Raw genomic sequence first — 21034 nt, 5'->3', positions numbered from 1 at the left:
GGAAGAATTTAGGTTCTACCAAAAGCAGGCTAAATATTTTCCCCTGCTTTCAGGTCTCTGGACTGAATGTCCCCACAAGAAGGACATGGTTATGTTTCATAGGGAAGTCTTCCTGAGAAGCAACAGGCTTTTCTAGGGCAGAACTGCAGGGCCCCCCATGGAGGGCTGGAGGAGGTCTAGAGGGGACACTGGAAAAACAGCAGGAGTGAATTCAGATACTGCTGCTCAGGTCGCCAAAGACAGCATTGCTATCTCTAAGGATATGACATTCTCCCAAATTTTCCATGAGTGAAGGAGCCTGTGAACACTAAGCAGGTTGTTAAGACACAGCAGCACATAATTTGCGTGACAACACAATTAGAGTATGATTTGATATTTGGAAAATAACTAGCCCATTGTTCTTTGAAACTGCACCAGTAGCAATAGAAATAAAAAAGACTGAGCCGTCTTGGAGACAACAATCAATAAACAATTCTAAATCTGCAGAATTCCTTGACAATATTCAAGCAATGAGCTAGATGTGTGCTGCAGATACCTCTTACTGCAGGGCTCACTCCTGCAAAGCATAGAACTAGTTTCTCAGCACACAGAGGGAACCAAGTCAAGATTCCTAATCTTTTGAGATTTACTAAATGGCTGGAAAGGTCAGACAAGTACATACAGGCAAATATGATTAAATGTAATCAAATAATATCAAATGTGATTTGAGCACAGATGAAAGAGAAATTCCTTTCACCTGGGATCTAGAGAGACTTCTTCAGAAAATGTGGCTTTGGAGACGGCCAAAGACATGGGTGGAATTTTGGCAGAACAGGATGTAAGGAATTTAAAAACTTATTCTATAATTCATATAAAAATTCAAAGGATCCCAAAAATCCAAAACAACTTTGAACAAGAAAAACAAAGTTGGAAGACTTGCACTATCTGATTTTCAAACTTTTTTTATAAAGCTACAGTAATCAGAAATTAGGGTGTTGGTGTAAAACAGGAAAATAGAATAATGGAACACAATAGAATGTTCAGAACTAAACCAAGACTTATACAGACAATTGATTCTCAAAAAGGATGCTATGGAGAAAGGATCTTTTCAGCATGTAGTGCTGGAACAATTAGATCGTGATACGCAAAAAAAAAAAATGAACTTTGATCCACACCTCACAAAATATACAAAATTTACCTCAAAATGGATCATAGATCTTAATAGGAAATCTAAAACTATAAAACAGCTAGGAGAACAAGCATAGGCTTAAGCTTTATGGCCTTGGGTTTGGCAAATTTTTCTTTGCTATGACACCAAAAGTATCATCTATTTTAAAAAGAAACTGATAGAGTGAACTTTATGAACATGAAGACTCTTCAATGCTCTTCTAAACACTGCTAAGCAAATGAAAAGACAAGCCATAGACAGAAGCTATTTGCAGATCATATATCTGATAAAGGTCTCTCTTTGTATCTGATCCAGAATAAAGAGGTCTCAAAATTCAATAATAATTCAAACACCTGAATGAATGAGGCCAGAAAACACACTTCAGTAAAGATATCCAGATGGATAATAAGCATATGAAAAGATGCTGATTAAAGGTGTCATTAGTCATTAGAGAAATGCTTTTAAAAACCACAGTGAGATACTAGTTCACATACATACTAGAATGAATACAGTTAGAAAGACTGACCTTACAAGGTGCTGGCAAGGAAGTAGAGCAACCAGAACTGATACACACCACGAGGAATTTACAATAGTACAACCATTTTGGAAAAGTCTTTAACAGATTCTTTTAAAAAGGTAAACACCTGTGTACCATATAATCCAGACATTCCTCATCTGGTGCTTTAGAAAGGAAAAGCATATGTCCATACAAAGACTTGTAACCAAACATTCACTGCTATTTTATTTATAATAGCACAAGTTGTAAATAACCCATGCATCCATCAAGAAGTAAATGCAGAAAGAAATGATGGTCTATACAAACACTGCTCACAATAAACTCTTCAGTAAAAACTCAGCACTAAACAATACTCTACTATAAGACAAACAAGCTATTAATACAGCAACACAGATGATTCTCAAAATAATTACACTGAATGAAAGAAGTCAGACAACATAGAGTAGATACTGCATGAATCCATTCATATAAGGATCTTGAAAATGCAAACCACTATGTTGTGATAGAAAGCAGATCAATGGTTCCCAGGGGAAGAGACGGGGAGGGAGGGAGGGACAACAAAAGTCAGGAGAGAAGCTTTGTGGGTGATGGGTATGTTCACTGTCTTGAGTGTGGTCATGGTTCCTTGGGGATATACTTACGTCAAAACGTATTAAGCTGTACACTTTAAACGTGTGAAAATTATTTTGCCAAGTATACCTCAAAGCTGTTTTAAGAAAAAAGGCACTTTAGTCCTGATCCACCTCAGCGCCTGATTGGAGTGACATGATCAGTCCCTCACACTGTCTGCCTAACGGGAAGGTAGAAAAGCTCTCACGGAAGATAACATGGATTTTTCATTTGCAATGTCTGCCATGTAATAAAGAATTTCTAGACATGCAACATGTCCAGACTATATGACAGATAACATGAGAATAAGGAGCATTAGACAAAGGATGCAAACCCCAGGTGATGTAGGCATCAGAGTTACCAATAAAGGCTATAAAATACTTTTAATATATTCAAGAAAATAAGGAAATGATGGGACAATAGATAACAGGGTAGAGACTTTCACCAGAGAAATATACTGGAATGTATTTTTAGGAAAAGTCAAACTGATACTCTAGAACTGAAGCTTTCAGCTCTGGAAACAGGTAAACAGAGCTAATTAGGATCCCTTTTAAGTAAAACTTTCAGTAATTCTGGGTAAAATATAACAACAAATTAACACAGAGCTAACTATGGAGAGAGAAGTTCCCTGATGACAATACAAAGAGGACACTTAAAGCCCAGAGTGGTCACCTTGTGAGCTGATGCCACCGCACCCTGGAGGGAAGGGGTTTTCATCTGCACATAAATAGGGATACAATGTCCATGTAGGAAAAAGGGTCCATACCAGATGTAGAAGACTCTTCCTCTATATCTATATAGTCAGAGACAGAGATGTAAAGTGGCAGCAGAGGTCACAGTGACACAGGGCCCTGGGCCAAGGAGTGTGAGCACCTCTGCAAGCTGGGAAAGGTAGGATGACGAATCCCTCCCAAGAGCCTCGGTGTGGAACTTAGCCTTGGCCACTCGTTGGTTTTAGCCCACTGACATTGACTTTGCACTACTGCACCCTAGAACAGGGAGAAGATGAATGTGTATTGCTTTAAGCCACTGAGTCTGTGGTCCTTTGTTACAACAGCAATAGGAAAGGAACTCAGGAACCAATATGAACTTGAACCACAGGCTGCCTGCTGTGCTGGCAGGAAGTCCTTTGTCTCTGATCCTGGGGGAGTGTCCTGTCCTCTGGCAGCATCCACAAACTACCTCATGCTAACTTGGCAGTTTGCAGAGGGTTAAATCTTATCCCTGCACAGTTCTTGATATTTAGTTAATAAAAATGATGGTGTCATCATGGGTATTTTTCCATCTTTTAAATACCCTTCAGTCTTCTAATAAAGCTACTTCTAATTAAGAGACCGTGTAAATAGTTTTCAATCTTCATAATAAATAACTGTGGTTTTATCTGGTTACTTAAATTATGAATAATAATGTTCACATTTGTAAAAGTTATTAAAATCAACATTGTTTAATGAAAATATCATTTCTTTTCGCATGAACATGTATTAACTACAAGAAATGTTCCATGCTTTCTTCTACGATTTACTGTTAGAGCCTTAAAGAATAATATTTTCCTCAAAAGATATTACGGCAAAGGGATTTCTTTTGGTGGAACTGTTCCGGCATCAAATCTGGTGCATGTCTCAGGCCACTGGCAACATAGAGATGATAGAAATTAGGAGGCATTATAAACACAGAATCATTTTTAAAGGAATTAAAAAAACTGGATGTGTGTAAACAAAGAATCAGAGAATATTCTGGTGAAATAAATGTATTTTTCAGCTTAAGCAAGACATGGGGTGAATAAATCTGAAATGAAAAAACCACCCAGAGATTAGCAGCGAGTCATGCACGCAGTGTGAATGATCAAAACCAAGTTGTTTCCAAACCAGTGTGCAGGCTTGATGCCTTCATGAATCAAATCTGTGTGGCACCAGGCCACCTCGAATACATGTTGATGAGGTATTTATAAGCCCTTCACCATCCCAAATCAAAGCCCACGCACGAGCCACAAGACCATCACCTACACATTTGGAAAACACACAACATGGTGAATAGCACTTTTCCTGTTCAGTAGCCGGTGGCAGCGAACTGTCAGCAGACAGAGATACAGGGACACAGAGGCACCTCCCCTCACTCAGCTGATAAACTTCCGTGCATCCCTGGGGACAGGATTGTCATAAAATGCACCATGGATTGATTCTCCTCCTAGGAAAGGAACCGTAGTGCTGTCATTAGGTTTGAGCAGGGGTGGGTGGAGGATCTCAGAAGAGTTGTTTCAGCACACCAATAGAATTCTTGGCCACCGTGACCACGAAAGACAAGTCCCCTGCCATCCCGGTAGGCACTTGGGCTCCTGACAAAAGCTGGGCTCAGTAAAGGGTTGAGTAGAAGGCACAGACCTGAGGGATGCCCCAGCAATAGGCAGGAGGTAGGGCCTGGTTTATACTGCTCTGGGTGTATCCCAGACTCATCCGAATACGAAATCAGAAATTTGCAAAACAGCAGAGCTGGGGTGGATCATCTACTCCAGACTCCTCACCTTACAGTTAAAAGGGTGGCAACCCTGACAGGCAAAGCAACGTGCTAAAGGCAGAGCGTGGAAGTGGCAGTGCCAGATGAAACGCAGCGTGCAACCCCCGTTCAAGGCCGCTGACTCTGACGACGGGGCCAAGGTTTCCAATGAGGAGAATAAGACAGTGTAAATACTTTGTTCCCCCTAAAACCCCAAATGTTTTTTAAAGGCACAAAAACTCACCTTAACTAGATCTCTTCTGAGGGGGCTCTCTTCTGCTTCTTCGTCTTTCTGTCTCCATTTCCCTCTCTCAGACACAAACACATTCAGTTTTGTGAAAGGGGACTTCCTTCCATACAAAGACAGACTTCACATCTTCAGAAAGATACCTGAGAAAGCACGTTTCTCAATTCAAGTCTTTGTGTGAGTTCTGGGCAACTGGCTTATTTTCTAGAACAATCGGTAGTTACAAAATCAGGAAATCATCTTCCACAAAGGCAGAGTTCTGGTCCGTGTTGATAAAGTTGGGGATGTCACATTTCATGAGTCTGTTCGGCTCCTCCTCTGGACACCTGCTGCATCTGATGGCTTCCTGGAGCCGAATAACACTGTAAAGGGCTATGGTAGGGATACCAGCTTTGGCCTTGTCCAAGTGGTCCACTTCATTGATGTAGCAGTGAAAGAGGGACCTAGATTCGTCATTGCACTGCCAGAGAACACCTTGGGCAGCAGCGGTCTTCCAAAGTCTGACACAAAGCTGTTGAGTCTAAATCTCTTCTCGGGAGACTCTGCATTGCTACAAAGAAAACCAAAATAAAATATCGTTCACAGTGTAGCTCGGTGACCTGAAGAATCATAGTTTTTGCCATCTACTGAGAGTAAATCCCTGCACAGAGCATGCTGACATGCACTGGAATTGAAAGACATCACTTCTGAACACATACAATTAAACCCAAGGCAAAAGTCTAAAGTGAGGGCCCATGGACCATCCTAAAAAGACATCGTTCCCTGAGAATCCTCAATATTGGTGCCTCGCACACCAGTGTTTCTCCGTGGGACACTCAGATCTCTTCATCAGGATTCGTTAAAGTGCTTCTTAAAATGCAGAATCCTGGGGTGCACACCCTCAGAGTCTCCAGAGGTAGCGACTGGTAGTCTGTATTTTCATAGCCACCAGGATAACTAAACATGCTCAGGTTTAGCACCGCAGTCTACATCGGGTCACCTGAGCATCGACAATTCTGTCTCACGGGATGGGGGGTGCCATGTGTGTCAGGGTGCTGTCCTACCCATGTGTCTCCCCTGATTCTCAGAACTGACAGTGCTGCCCCATTGGGCACGAAATACCACCGTTTCACAATGCATACGCAGGGCGCCCGACTGAAAAACAATCAGTGATAGGAGAGGGGACAAAACTCAGCTTCCTGTTACCTTGTTTCACTTACTGTGGGACGAGTGATCAATTCAAGGGTAATAAATCAGTGAATGAGTGAATAACATGACTCGCGTTAGTCCCACGAGTGCCTGGAAGAGAAAGCCTGGGCACATTGAGAACCATAACAGTCCATCTACTTAAATGTCATCCTCCACAGATCTATGTAAAGGTTACTTCCACCCAGGCAGTGACTCCAGAAGGGCAAGAATCATGTATGAACACACTCTCAAATCCAGAACAGAACCTGACAACAATTAGGCTCTGGAGACTGTGTTTAGCGAGTGTGGAATCTCAGTGATTCCAGCTCTTACACCTTGCCTTCCCATCCCACCACACACGATATGGCCCTTATGTCCAGTTCTCCCGGGGCTGGGGCCACGGAACCCATTTATAGGACTGGAAGAATCTGATCATTTAAACCATCCCCCAGATTATCATCAAGAGTCACCTGCATTTCAGGGATCAGTAATCCCAGAAGCTTTGCAGTTCAGGCAGCTGAGGGATTTTTATATCAGCTCTGTCTTCTACTGTGACTGCCTGGGTGACATCAGACAAGGAATTCTGAAAAGCCTGAACTTTTCCTTTCAGGAATAATCTAATTAACAAATCTCGTTGACCACTCAACAAATGTGATGTGAAGATCAATGGTTTTACACAGGAGTACAACATTCACTAGGTCGTGGATTTAGAATCAGAGGAAAATCATTTTAGAAAGATTGACAGAATGTAGCTTTAATGCGAATTTAAGTATTCTTACCTTTCAGTAAATCATCTTCCCCTACTTATCACTTCACCCAAGTTTAAAAGATGTCTGAGAACAGGGATGAGTGTGTCAGCAATCTGAGACCCAATAACCTAAAATGTCACCTAGGAAAAAGAGGGGAGTAACACATTTTTAAAAAGCATGGTGAGGATGGCGGGGCCATCCCCAACCCCAGACTAAGAAGCTCTGAGTAATAGCTTTCCTGCCTGCCTGGGGCATCAGCTGATGTGAAAATCCACCCAGAAACCTCACTGTCCAGCAGCTCTTCCATAACACAGGCTACACTTTCTCAGAATTAAGAATTGCGTCCAGTAACCACTTCGCTGAAGAATAAAGACAAAGGAGAACAAGAGAGTTCTGCCCCTCCCAAGGGAGAGCCCAGACCTCGGGCTGCATGCACTGCGCCCACCTCCCTGGAGAAGAATAAACTGGACAAGGGCGTTCTGCGAAACTGCGGCAGCAAAGGTTGAGATGGGAACAAATTGACCAGCTGGCCAGGGACAGCCCCCTCCGTCGCTGCCTTGGCGGCTGCCTCAGCCCTCTCAGCCCATCCTGCCCACCTCCGGTGGCTAAGCTGTCAGAGAAATTGCTTTGCGACCTGGAGCAACAGAGGCTGCCCTCAGGCCAATCTGCGGAAAAGATGGGAGCTAAACCCCCAGCTCCCGAGCGGCAGGCTCCATACCCCCGCCAACACCCCGACGCCCCCGCACCCTACCGCAACCCCGGGGAAATATGACCCGAAGAAGTGTGACCTGGGAACGAGGGGCAGCAGAGGCCGCCCCCACGTCAGGCCTGCAGAGAGATTGGAGCTTATCCTCCAGCTCTCCAGGGGCAGCCCCTGTCCTCTCCACCTCCTGATCTCACCGCGCCCACCTTCCAGGAGCAATCAGACCAGGTGTGGGGTGTCAGGCGAATCTTGCGCCAGAGAGGACGTCCCCAGGCCAGGTCAGGGGAGAGGAGAAGAAGTGGCCCCATTAGGCGGGGCAGCCGGCCGTCGCAACTGCCTCTGCCCCTCGACCACATCGGGCCCGTCTCCCAGGAGCAAGCTGACCTGGAGACGGGCATCCGGCTTCTTGGGCAGCAGAGGACGCCCCCAGGATTGGTCACGGGGAAGAGGAGAGCAAATTGACAGGCTCCGCGCTGCAGGTCTTCTACCCCCGCCATCGCCACCCCCGCACCTTAAAGGCACCGCCCAGGGCGCCCCTCCCCCAGCAGGCTGAGTGGGACAGGTGCGTCTGGTGACCTGGGGCAGGAGAGGCCACTCCCACACCAGGCCATCGGGGAGACGGGAGCCAATCCACCAGCTCCCCAAGGCAGCCCCTACCCCCGCAGCAGCCACCAATCTTGCCCATGACCTCACAGTGGCCTCCTCTAGGGAGCAGGCTGACCTGGAGATGGACGTCCGACGAACTTGGGACAACAGGGACCGCCCCCAGGGCAAACCATGGGGGGAAGTGGGAGCAAATGGACAAGTTCCATGGGAAAACCTGCCGCTGCTGCCACCACCCCCAAAGTACCAAGTCCAACTCCCGGGGTCAGGCCGACTAGGATACACGCGTCTCATAACACAGGGCAACAGCGACCGCCCCCAGGACAAGACGCGGGGAAGATGGGAGCAAATGGTCCGCTCCCCCGCTGCAGGCCCCCGACCACCGCCACCCCTGCACCCTGACTACCCTGCCTCCCGCCCCCAGCAGGCAAAGTGGGACAGGGGTGTCCCGGGACCTGGAGCAGCAGAGGCCGCCTTCAGGCCACGCGGTGCAGGCATGGAGCTAATCCACAGTCTCCTCCGGGGCAGCCTCCCTATGCCTGCAGCCACCACCTTACCAGCCCCCTGACCGCACCGCACCCATCTCCCAGGAGCAAGCTCACCTGGAGTCGGACCTGAGGCAAATCTCCGGCGGCAGACGTCGCCCCCAAGCCAGGCCGTGGGGGGAGAGAAGAAATGGAGCAACTCCCTGGAACACATCCCCTGCCCCTGCCGCCTCCGCCGCCGCCTCCCAGGAGCAAGTTCATCTGGAGACCCGCGTCCCGCCTCTAGGGCAGCAGAAGCCGCCCCTGGCTCCGCCTCTGGGGAGAGCGGAGCGAATTGATCGGCTCCCCCGCGGCAGCCTCCCTCCCCCCGTGGGTCCCGCACCTTAACGGCCCCGCCCCCACTCCGCACTCAGCAAGCTGAGTGGGACAGGAGTGTCCGGCGACCTGGGGAAGAAGAGGCCGCTCCCAGGCCCAGCAGCCGGGACAAGGCAGCTATTCCACCCGTTCACCAGGGGTAGACCCGCTCCGCCCCTCTGCCGCTGCCACTGCCTTCTGACCTAACCGCCCCACCTACCAGGAGCAAGCTTACCTGGAGTGCAACATCTGGCGAATCTCCGGCGGCCAAGCCCCACCCCAGGCCAGGCTGCAGGGAAGAGAAGGAATCGATCGGCTTGCCCGGGCAGCCTCCCAACCGCCACCGCCGCCGCCGCAGCCCAAAAGCATTGCAATAGCCTACCGGGGTCAGGCTGACTGCAAGGATGTGCACTTGCCTTCTTATCCTGGCCAGGTCCCTGAGCACCTCCCTGCATCCCTACACTCCCTGCACCTCTGCACCCCTGCTACTCTCTGCAATTCTGCATCCCTCCACCCCCACATCCCCTGAAATGCCTGCGCCCTCCACAGCCCCTGCACCCCTGTCACCAGTTACACTTTTGCACTGCTTACACTCCTGCACCCCTGCATGTCCCACACACCACCTCTTGGGCCTTTGGCAGAGTCTCTGCTGTTAGACCAATGCACAGTGACTCACTCTTTGCCAGTATATGATGCATCAGTGGACGTCAGGGGTTGCCTGCAGGAAGGTACATGTTCCCGGTCACTAGCCTGGGCCACTAGGGTGATCTCTGTGAGGTCACCCAGGACGGGTTCAGAGATGCTGTTCTCTGGGAAGAGAGGAGTTGAAACCGGTCTTGAGGGCAGAGCTGTGCTCACCAGGCCGTCCACGCTTCATGTTTTACACAGGGCTTCGGAGAAGTGAAATGGATCCGGCCAAGTAATACCGGCCTGCTGTGAGCCCACCTCAGTCCTGGGCTCTGAGTCAGACCGACTGGCTCCCTCAATCAGGGCCCAGTTTGGGCACCTGAATGGTCCCTTTGAGGCATCCCAACAGTTCTCAGGATGAAGTCTGGCTGCTTCCACCCCATGGCCCTCCCTCCTACTGTGCTGGCCTCAGGAAGGTTCCTTATATGGGGAAGAAGGCAGCCCACACCCTACCCCACCCCTCACCTTTCTCTAACCCAGGCTGGTGCTCTCTCTGCCCCTCAGAGTCTGGGAAGCCATCCCTCTTCAGTTATGTCCCTTCTGAGATGGACTTGCTTCCACTCAATTCTAGGCGAGGATGCACCATGGAATGCACTGGGTAAGAGAACCAAAATAAATAATTTCTTCTGTGAGGTTGTCTGTTTATCTACTGGGGCTGGGCTGTGTGTAGTTTGCTACAGCTATTGGTGTGAGAGGCTAAAACAGCCTGTGTGTCCTTGTTTTCATCTCCCCGCTGTCTTTGGGTTTTCCCTAGACACTCCTGAGACATTTACTTCTGTTAGTATTATTCCTGTTATTACACACGGGCCCTACTGACATGGAGGTAAGGTGTTGGGGGAGCGGGACAGAGCAGGGCATCTGCAGTCCTGTGATTAGTTCTCATTGAGCCTGTGCCCTGAGCTGTGACCTCCACAAGTGTGTCTCTTTCCCCCCACCCCAATTTGGGTGACACAGAAGGGATTTCCCTTCTCCCAGGTTGGTTAGGCTCTGGTAAAATAATTTCTCATTAAAAAAACAAACAAAAAACAACTTCCCCCAATGAAACAGAATGTTCTGGGTGTATTTCAATACAGTTATTTTCTCCTCTCCAGGCAGGAAGCATGAGGAGTTATCCTCTGACCTTCATTCTGAGAACAGGACACGGTCCTGGATGTAAAATACATGAAAAAGAGCATGGGGCCCCTCTGACTGGCCCCCTGGACTTGTCACACTCTGATTTCCCCACACTGAGCCTCCTGCTGGCCTCAGGGACCTGTTAAATCTGCCTGCCCCCGGGGTTCTTAAAAAAGCAGGTTCTGCCTTGGGAGCTGTGACTCTCCAAGCCTGCCCGCTGTTCCCTTTGCAACCTCTCTGGGTTGGAAGCAGCTTTCCCCCTCAGTCTTCTGGGATCTAAGAAGAGCAGTGGGTTTGCAGCTCCCTCAGATTTGGTGTTATTTTCAGGACAGGAGGAAGAACTTCTGAGCTCCACACGAGCTGGACCAGAGGCTGGAATCCTCCCTTCCTCTGCCACCGTGCAATCAGTGGCTGTGGTTCTAGCCGAGTTTCTGAAGATGTGGACTTAAACACACATATCCCAGCCCTCACAGGAGCACACAGTCCCATAAATCCCCCTAGTTTCCACTGGTAACTATGGAGCCAATGGGGACACGGGTTTCGGGACCACAGAGGCCTGACTGCACGACTTGCTCCGTGGCCTATTTACGTGGTTGCTCCGGGCCTTGTCTGAAGTGGCTTGTTTACCACACCTGGTACGTGGGAAACACAAAATAAGTACTAGAACCTTCACTTTTTCTCCCTCCAGGGCCTTCAAACGTAGAAAGTAATAAGTGAACTCAGACAGCCTAGTCACCACAATGAGGTCCGTCCAGCCTGGCTCTCCTGAGTGATGGGCACTGACTTGCACCTTAACTCGGAACAGTAGGGGAACTGCCTTCCTCTAACTGGGCCTCTCCCCACACCAGGCACGCCCGCAGCTCAGACGGGGCCAGCTCCCCAACTGAGGTGTGTGCTGGTGGCTTCAGTGTGACCTGGCCCTGCCGGGACATGAACCTGCAGTGAGTGAGGTGGAGGGTCGGGTGGAGGGGGGTCCCTTCTGGGGTGGCAGGGGGCCCGGTAGCACCCCTCCCAGCCTGGTGCCTGGGGCTCCCTAACACCTCCTACAGCTCCTGGGTTGGCTCCGGTCCTGGCCACTCCACACACCCTCCCAGTATCTTTTCATTATGTCCCTTTTCTGCTTTTATCAGCGAGAAGTGGCTTCTGTTGCTTGTTCAGTGAAACAGTACATCGGGAAACCAGACTACTTCTAACATCAGTAAAATACCAACCTCGGTCAGCTCGCCGGGCAGACCGTGCAGCACAAAGGCCTGAACAGGGCTGTGCGAACGGCTTACGTGAAGGGTCCTCAGCATCTGTCTTCAGAGATACAGAAGCTGATGGTTCAGGTAAAACCTCAGGGTGGGATTGAGGAATCCAAAGCTGGTTGGTTTCAAAGGCTAACTGGTCAGACCAGACCCCTGAGCTGTGGTCAGAAGCCTGGCTCAACGTCACGCAGACTCAGCGCCCTAAGTGCCGGGTGGGGCCGGTGCTGTTCCCTTTGTAGGCTCTCGTTGGGGATTCAGTGTAGCCCCTTAAATACAGCAGAAATTCCAGCCCCATTAGCCCCCAACCTGAGTGTTCCATGACACAAATCCCGGGAGTGTTTAATTTTCATCTTTGTTTAGGAGGATGAAGGTGGTTCAAGAGAAGACATAAATTCACACTTAGTGACACAAGGTCACAGCCAGTACTTCCTCCACGGAGAGCTATGTGCTCCCACAGTGGTGGCTGGGGGCTCGGCAGAGACCCTCTGCTGGTCCCAGAAGGACTCGCTCCTCTGGCCACAACTCATGGGTTGGACAGCAGATCCAGAGGTGACAGAGCATCTTTCCTGGGAATTTGGAACTGACACATAGAAATCAAGTTCACTCATCTGGAGTTTGGCGGAGGGGAGGGGCGGTGGTTGGAAATCAAATGAAACCAGAGCATGAGAGACACTTAGAAGTGAAAGAGCGAGAGACAGAGAGACTGAGCTTGTGAGAGCAAATAGTCAGAAAGAAGGCAAACAATCAGGGGACAGAGGAATTCCAGCTCCTGACTGTCTAGTCTGTCCCAGCCCATCAATGACCCCGTGAGATGTTTAATAACATTCCAGTTTTGCAGATTAGGAAACAGGCTGAAAGAGGTGGGGGCTGGGTTTGGGTGCACAGTTAATTCAATTGCCACTGGACCCCACACTTCCCATTGCCTGAAGGCACCCTAATCCTCACTGGGACCCCTGTGGTCCCCTGACAGCCCAGCACCCTGATCAAAGGGACCCTGCGGGAGTGGGAACCCCTCTTGAGTGTGGAGAGTTCCCTGCCCCGAGATGCCATGCATCAGCAAGCTCCCGCTCACCCCAGGTTAACATCAGCCCAGCTGTACAGTCTCCCAACCCGCTTCCCTCCCTGCCAGGCACCCCCATCCTTACCACCGAGTGTACTGCAGGAATTCAGGCACAGGGATGCCCAAATCAACACGAGCCCATCGGCTATAGAAAAAGCAGACTCCCAGGCCCACCTGGGTTGCGAGGGGACAGAAGGTGTCCTCAACTTTCATGTGTCTAAGACAATCTTCTTCAGCTGGAGGTTCTAGAGAAAAATAAAAGGTCCAAAACATAGTTCGGTGAGGAATTCCTCCAAGGACCTGACTCCAGTGTCTACAACCATGTGTACCTACCCCGGAATTGGGGTGAAGGTGGATTATTGATCAGCACAACCCCTGGTGGCCCAGCTCCTTGGCTTGGCTGCCCAGAGGGGGCTGGGGGAATGGGTAAGGCCAGGGCACTCAGGAAAAGCACAGAGGACCTGACCTCTCCCTTCTGCACTCGTAAACCCTTCCCCAAATCTCAAGGCATTGGACAGAGATCCGCCACAATAATGAGATGCTCCCATCTCTTCACTCACTCCTGTCGGTTCACTTACATGCTGAGCATCCACTGGGTCCCAGGACAAGACACATAGGATGGCTGATGGGACAGGCTTGGTCCTTCCCCCTGGAACCTGTTCAATCTGATCAAAGAATGATCACTTATAAAGAGTTTCTCAAAATTATACAGAGACCAAAGACCAACTGCAGAGTGAACCAAATTTAAAAATATATATGAAGATCCCCCAGTCTCCCCGCCTAAGGTTAACAGCATAAAGCAAAAAGTTCTTGCCTTTAATCAGCAGGGAAGTTGTCACCCCCTCTCAGGTGGAAAGGAGAGTTATTCTTTGAGCACGTCACAGAAGTGCTCCATCGGATTGGACCAGGGCATCTACATTCATTCAGCAAATGTGTATAAGCTCCTACTACATACGGGAATCTCCTAACTAGACCGTTCCCAAGGCTCTCGGGCTTTATCAGTCAACAAAATAGACATGACTCCCCATCACTGGGGGCTCAGAATTTTAGCAGAGGAAACAGGCAGCATGTTGGGGTAGCAAGAGTTTGGAAAAATTTTTAAAAAAGAGTGATATGAGCAAACTCGGGTGATGGCGGTGGGGTGGGAGGCAGGCAGGAGAGAATAAGGCAATCCTGGCAGATCTCACGGAGTAATGAACTTGAAGCAGAATAGATCCGGAGGAAGAAGGAAGAGCCGGAGCCAGAGGCCCCCAGAGTGAGGGGGAGAGTGTGGGCAGAGAGGCAGAGCACGCCGGGTCCTGAGGCCTTTGTGACGACTTTGGCTCCTAATGACATGGTGACCCGTTTAGTGAGTTTTGAGGGGAGGGGTGATGTAGTCCAACTTATGCTTTTGTGTTTGTGTTTTTTGGGGGGAAGTAATTTATTTATTTTAATGAATGTGCTGGTGATTGAACCCAGGATCTCAAGCATGCTAAGCATGCGCCCTACCACTGAGCAACACCCACCACCCCCAATGTATGTTTTTACAGGCTCCCTCTGACTCTGTGTGGATGAGAGATTGCAGGAAAGCAAAGATGGAAACAGAAGGCTATTGGTATCCAGGAAAGGCTGAAGGTGGCTCTTAGGAGGGCGGGGAGCAGAGAGCAGGTATTTAATTAAGACAGAATATCCAGAATTTTCTAACAAGCTGGATTTGCTGTCTGTGAGTGTAAAAGAAAGAGAGAGAAAGGACATGGTTCCAACATCTGGGCCTGGACAATGGGAGGGATGTCCTCTCCATCCACAGGGGATGGGAAAAGGTGGGGCTGAGCAGGTGGAAAGGGGCTGGTATCAGCTCAGTTCTTCAATGTCATGGTTAAGGGGTGTGTTACATATTGCCACAGAAGTGCCTAATAGGTAGAGGAATCTGTTTTCTTTTTCTTTTTAACATTTAAAAAATATAATTAAACATATTAATTGTATTATGTGAATGATTTGGGAATTTTGTTTCATGCCAAGTTATATGTTATATATAGCCAAATGGAGCATATATCAAAAAGGGGAGAAATGAGGGCTTTCACATAAACTGACTGTCCGTAACGTAGGTAAAATTTCAATAAAACCAGTCTTCAGGGCAAAAACCTCATCTCGGTGTTACATAAAAATAAATGAAAAACGACTATGTTGATGTACCATTATTTCATGTTACATAATAGCCCCAAACTAACAGTGTTTAACTATCAGGCTTGTAGAAATACTATTCGCTTTATTCACATAAATACAGAAGTGCAGAAATGTTCTAAGGTAGAATTAGCATCTTAGTGGAAATAATACATATTTGAGCATTTTACATGATATATATGTACTGATTCAAAATTTGGAAAAGTAATTTCATAGTAGAACATATGTATGAATGTGAAAGCAAGATGAATGAAAGGAAAAGAATGTGATGTGAGTCTCAGGGATAAAGGCTCAGATGGAAAGGGGAAATCAGGGAATTTTGGAGAAATCGAGAAATTGATGGCATGCCAATTTCCAAGGCTGGGTTGCTTCCACCAAAGGAATAGCAGAGAGAGAGAGGAGAGGCCCAGGAACCCACCCTGGGGAACACCCACAGTATATGTTTGGAAAAAACAGGAGACATTGGCAAAGGACCAGCCAGCAGGCCAAAAGCAGAAACAGACAGAGAGATGGGCTGGGGGTTGAGTGAAGCAGGAACACGGGGTAGGAGGGATGGAAGAGCTGGGTCAAATGCTGCCGAGGGGCCAAGCATGATGAGGAGTCAAAATTGACCACTATATTTAGCAACATGGGGTCACTGATGGCCTTGACAGGGCAGTTTCCATAGAGCGAGGGATCAGGCGAAAAGCCAGAATGGGTGTAAAAGGGGATGGCTCAAGAGAAGATGCAGACAGTGAGTTTAAACAACTCCTTAAAGATTTGCTGCAAAGACACAGGGTGGCAATTGGTGGGGGTGAATTAGGGTCAAGGAGTGCTGTTGGTTTAAGAGGATGGACGTTTATATACTGATGGTGCCAACTAGCAGGAGAACAAAATAGATGAGGCAGTGAAAGAGAGGATGGTTTTGGGAGTGACAACCCAGAGAAGATGGGAGGGATGGGGCCTCGGGGACTTTTGGAGGAACTGGCTTTCGATGCCACTTTTAATAAGCGGTGGGGCACCGAGAGTGAGGTCACAGACATCAGAAGGCGAGCGGATGTGCTGGGAGTTGCTTGTGAAATTTCTCTTCTGTTGGCTTGTTTGCTTGTTCAAAGTAGAAAACTAACCTTACCAGCTGAGGAACAAGGAGGAAGAAAGAGTTACTGGAGCCATGAGCAGAAGATAAGAAAGAGCCTTCCAGGGAGAATGGGACAGTAAAAAGGGCAGGGGGAGGCGGGGGAGTGCGCTCCCAGAAAGTTACATTTTCTCTTTGACGTCCCCAAATGTGTGACGTGTTATTACCCTTCCTGCTGTCTACAAAATAAAAATTAATTATGGTTCAGAGGAAATGCTATTTCATTCTAAGAGGCTGCCTGTTTCTCAGGAATGGTCATCTTAAACTGCAAATATTACAAACAATGTTGAAAAGATGAACCTGTGTACCTAAAATCCCCTATTTTCTATTAATCTGTTTACTACTTAGTTCCCCTATCAATAACACATAACAAATACTGCCATGAAGGAGGTACATCGATGCTTAAAAGGAAATGAGATCTGTATCCTTTTGCTAAATTCCATGGCTTCCTTAATATGCAGTTCCACTTGGAATTTAGGAATGTCTGGTATAAGAAGTGAGAAACAGTTTGAGAAAATCCCGGCTCAGAATTATACATCACAACCACATCTCACAAGTATATAGAGCCGTAAAAAAGTTTAAAAGCAAAACTCCGTAACTACTCTTAAAGACCTTTGCAAACCTGGGCCTGCCAAGATGTTTCCAAACTGGAAAGGAACTCCAATCTCTTGCCTGGTACCGGACCAGAGGCTGGCCAGCCTTTTCTGTAAAAGCGAGAGAGTAAATATTTTCAGTTTTGCAGATCATTTTGTTGTAACCATGCAGGTAGGCAATAAGAAAGCTAAGAGCACTGGGAGATAGGAAACAAACGGGCATGCCCACACTCTCCCTTCCACTCAGGGCAGCTTCTCTGTGGTGGGGAGCTTTGCCACAATCACTTGCTTCTTTTTTCCATTGGTTTCTTTGTTTCCACCTTACTGCTCGAGCTCAGAACTTCAGGTGGGCCTGGTCCTTCAGCATCCATGCAGAGAAGGCTGAGCGGGGTTGGGAACCCCACCTGATGGAGAAGAGAGATTACTGGGAGGGACATTGTGGAGGCCACCATGACACGAGACAATCACACCTTCCGGGGTGAAAGGGAACGAAGACAAGGGAAGGACACAGTAGTGGGACCCCTAGGTCGCCTGCCAGGCTTGTTCTCCCTCCACGGCAACCATGGGGGCCTGGGGGGTGTTGGGCTTCAGCTACGGTGATTAGGATGAAGGGACTCAATATAAAGGACCCTCCAACTCCTCACTAGGTTCCAAACGCAGCCCCTCTAATTCCACCCTCTGAGTTTCTGGAACTCTGCTGGAAGAATACATGAGCAGGCCAGAACCAGAGCCCAAGCCAAACATGACAGGGGCTCGTGGGGCTGTAACCCCATGCTCAGTGGTCGGGGACTCCTTGCAAATCTGCAGAAATCCCTGTTCCACCTCATTCCTGGGAGAAACCCCAGATCTCCTCCTGCTCTGTCTGTTCTCCTCTTGAGGCTATTGTCCTGGAGGGATGCTGAGTCCTTGAACCTGGTCCTCCAAACGTACATAAGCAGCCTGTTCAATAAAACAAATTATGTACTTTTTCACATTTGCCAGTTTTTTGATTCCAGAAAGGCTGTGGGACTCATTCTCACAGTCTCCTGTGCCCCCACCACATGGTGGCCCTCTGCTCATGTAAACACGATTTCCCACAACTGCACCCTGCCTCCCAGCTTGTCAGAGGGGAGTGTCCCACAAAGACACAGGTGTTTGTGAGGATCCTGTCCCCCAGCAGAAAGCCTGCTCCTGGAGCCACGGACAGGGATCTGGCCTCCTAAGCCGCTCAGCTCTAATTCAAAGCCTAAAGTGGAGGCCCCGAACATTGCTGAATGACTTTCTGAATCACCTGGACTGGAGGGGACTGATTTTCTTTCCAGGAATGGAGGTAGCGCAGCCTCCATTTTCAGGGCTGACCTTGACGATGGATCTAGTTCCCCCGACTGCACCGCAGGAAGGAGTGGTCCTTCCATCCCACAGGTTGGAGACCCAACCCAAGGGAGTACTGAAGCAGTGCATTGCTGCCAGGTCCAGCATCCCTGCAGAGTGGCCTCTGCCCTTGAATGACCCCCTTCCCAGGGCCTTTCTTGCCCGGACACCACCACACCCCAGGCTGTGCCAGAGCTCTGGGGCTCTGCGTGTCCAGGGCACACAGGTGGCACCTGAGCCAGGTGTCCCCTGGGCCTCAAGGGAGAGAGGTCTGCTTCTGCATCAGGGGAAGGTGACCCCACAAGGCTGGCAGGACACTCTCAATATGGACCTCCAGGAGCCCTGGGAGCAGTTTCCCTGCAGGTGTTAAGAGCCATCATCAGGAGGGCAGGCCCCTCTTCGTGCAGACCATCCAGCAGTGCTGGGCCCACGTGCTGACCTCAGAAATCTACATGCCCCCAGGATACCCCAGGCAACCTCACAACTTCGTCACTTGGTGACCTGGGTACCACGAGCTCCTTGGCCATCCCATGAGGGTGGTCCTTGCAGGCATGGTCTCCAGGTTCTCCCGTTGAGAAATCCCCCTGGGTTTCTGTGGTCACAGAGCAGACACCAGAAGATTCTAGTCCTGCAGTGACCCCCACAGCAGTCAGCTCCCCTGTGCATGTCCAGGGACAAATGACAGCAATTTATTGCCAGGTACCGTGATGAACAAGGGGGTGGGATTCCATACTAAGTTCAGGATCCTGGTAACTCACTCTGCACCCCAAAAAGCTTCCATGAGAAATGTGTGTATTGGGATGTCTGTGCCCCTAGAAGAGCTGTTCCTGAGGGTTCCTGGGACCCTCCAGCCCCTCTCAAGGTTCTCAGATCCTGGGTCTAAATTTCTATCTGCCTCTTTTGGTGTACGGCCACCTGTGTCTCGTGGTCATGGGTCACTTTATTGCATGACTTGGCATGTTCTTAGTGCTCGTCCTCCAGCCCTGCACTAGACTCCCAAGATGTTCCCACTGACCCTTGGCTCCCTGGGTGGCTCAGGGGGCCCTAAGTCTGCACCCTTCACTCTCCTCCTCTACCCCCACCTCTGGGGCCACCCCTAGGTGGACTTGGAGGTGTTTGTAAATGAGTCTTACACAAGGACATGTCTGGACAAAGCAGGACCCCACCCCCGGAAAACTCACCTGCTCCCTTCTCAGAAGAGGACCCCACAGCCCCACATTGCCTCCCAGGGGTCTACTCAGGACACAGTCCCCCAGTTCTGGGCAAGGTGTCTCCCTGGAATCCTTGCTTCCAGGAAGAGTCTCTCTGTCCTTCTTCAGAGTTTAGAGGTGTTCCCATGTCCCTGACCACCAAGATGCCCAGCACAGTCCCTTCAGTGACCTGGAGAGACAAGGAACTTATGTGGCCACAGGTCTCACAGGACACACCTGCTGGGACCCCAGGCTAAAGGGCTGTCCTTCTGCATTCTCAGGTGTGGCTCCCGTGGTAACTTTTTGCAGGGGGCCCAAACGGGGAGTGTGGCCCAAAGCAGTTCATGGGGCTCTCTGGGCAGGGAAGACTTGGGCCAGGTGGCCTTGCCTGGTTTCCCTGCTGGGCCACTCTGAAAACCCCCGCTCCTCTGGCTGTGGCTGGAGGCCCCTCAAACCTCAGGGCGGGGCTCTTTCTCTCAGCCTCCACTGACTCCAAAGCCACGCTGGTGCTGGCGAGGGGAAAGAGCTTTCTTGCCTTCTTTTGGCCAAGTTGCCACAGGTGGATGCTGCGGGGAGCTGGAGAGAGAGGTAGCACTTGCTCAGATGTGAGTGGTTAAGCAATTTGACACCCTGTCAACTAGCCTTAAACATTGGAATGAGGTCTTTCCCGGTAAAGCTGGAAGTTACTTTCAGTAACTTGTCTAAAGATTTCTTTTTTTTTTCCACTTAAAGACTCATAAAACCTCTCCCAGGTCATTCCTGGTATGGACCATTATCCAGGGATCAATCAGGAAATGCAGGAGGAGAGGGGTGGGGGTGGGGGAGAGGGGAGGTTAGATCAGAGCCCACGGAGAGGAGATGCCCCTCCCAGGAGCCTCACACTGGGCAGTGGCTTCTGGCATCCAGCTCTCCTGTTCTCAGGCCCATTCCATCTGCGGGGTTTTCCAAAAACATAATGGTGGAAGGGCCATGGAGGACACCTAGAACTTCCAGAATAGACAGGGGGAGCAGAGTTACCATGCTGGCCCTGGGTTTGGAGACAGACCTGCAGTGGAGACCACAGGCTTCTGAGAAGCCAGTTTCGAAATAAAGGCAGTATGCACTGGAATACCCGGCTCGAGAGAGTGCTTCATCATAGACATGTAATTTACATAGTTCTCACCACTAAATTCTGTGTTCCCAACACGCTACATGAATGACGGCTTCAACACACATTCATTTCTGAGATGTGAAAAAGTGTAGAGCCGCTCTTTCATCCTGCATAATGGGCATGGCTACACTTAAGAACACTTACCAAGATTTCTCAGCAAGAGCCAATTTCGAAATAAAGGCAGTTTGTGCAGGAAAACCCTGTTGGAGTGAGGGCTTCCCCATACACATGTAAGTTATAGAGTTCCCCTCACCATGAAACGCTGTTCCCAACATGCTACATGCATGAAGGCTTCGACA

The 21034-nt window shown here is 49.2% G+C and overlaps 1 protein-coding gene and 1 long non-coding RNA gene across 2 annotated transcripts in view; both read right to left on the bottom strand.

Moving 5' to 3' along the window:
• The window catches only part of LOC140693127 (trafficking protein particle complex subunit 9-like), a 1110112-nt gene that overhangs the window by 235902 nt on the left and 853176 nt on the right, over window positions 1-21034 (bottom strand). The gene's annotated exons all lie outside the window — the stretch shown is intronic.
• On the bottom strand, window positions 5286-20713 carry LOC140693137 (uncharacterized). Its single transcript, XR_012068833.1, has 14 exons — window positions 20466-20713; window positions 20041-20161; window positions 19577-19775; window positions 17868-17984; window positions 17275-17449; window positions 17075-17156; window positions 13757-13843; window positions 13264-13423; window positions 12083-12170; window positions 10224-10352; window positions 9748-9880; window positions 9307-9360; window positions 6957-7066; window positions 5286-5560 (listed from the first exon to the last, which is right to left on the bottom strand). It is a non-coding gene; the product is annotated as an uncharacterized lncRNA (long non-coding RNA).

The sequence above is a fragment of the Vicugna pacos genome, unplaced genomic scaffold (assembly GCF_048564905.1).
Source record: "Vicugna pacos unplaced genomic scaffold, VicPac4 scaffold_19, whole genome shotgun sequence".
Lineage (NCBI taxonomy): Eukaryota > Metazoa > Chordata > Mammalia > Artiodactyla > Camelidae > Vicugna > Vicugna pacos.
The sequence above is the reverse complement of the archived record's forward strand: the minus strand, read 5'-3'. Positions and strand labels throughout refer to the sequence as shown.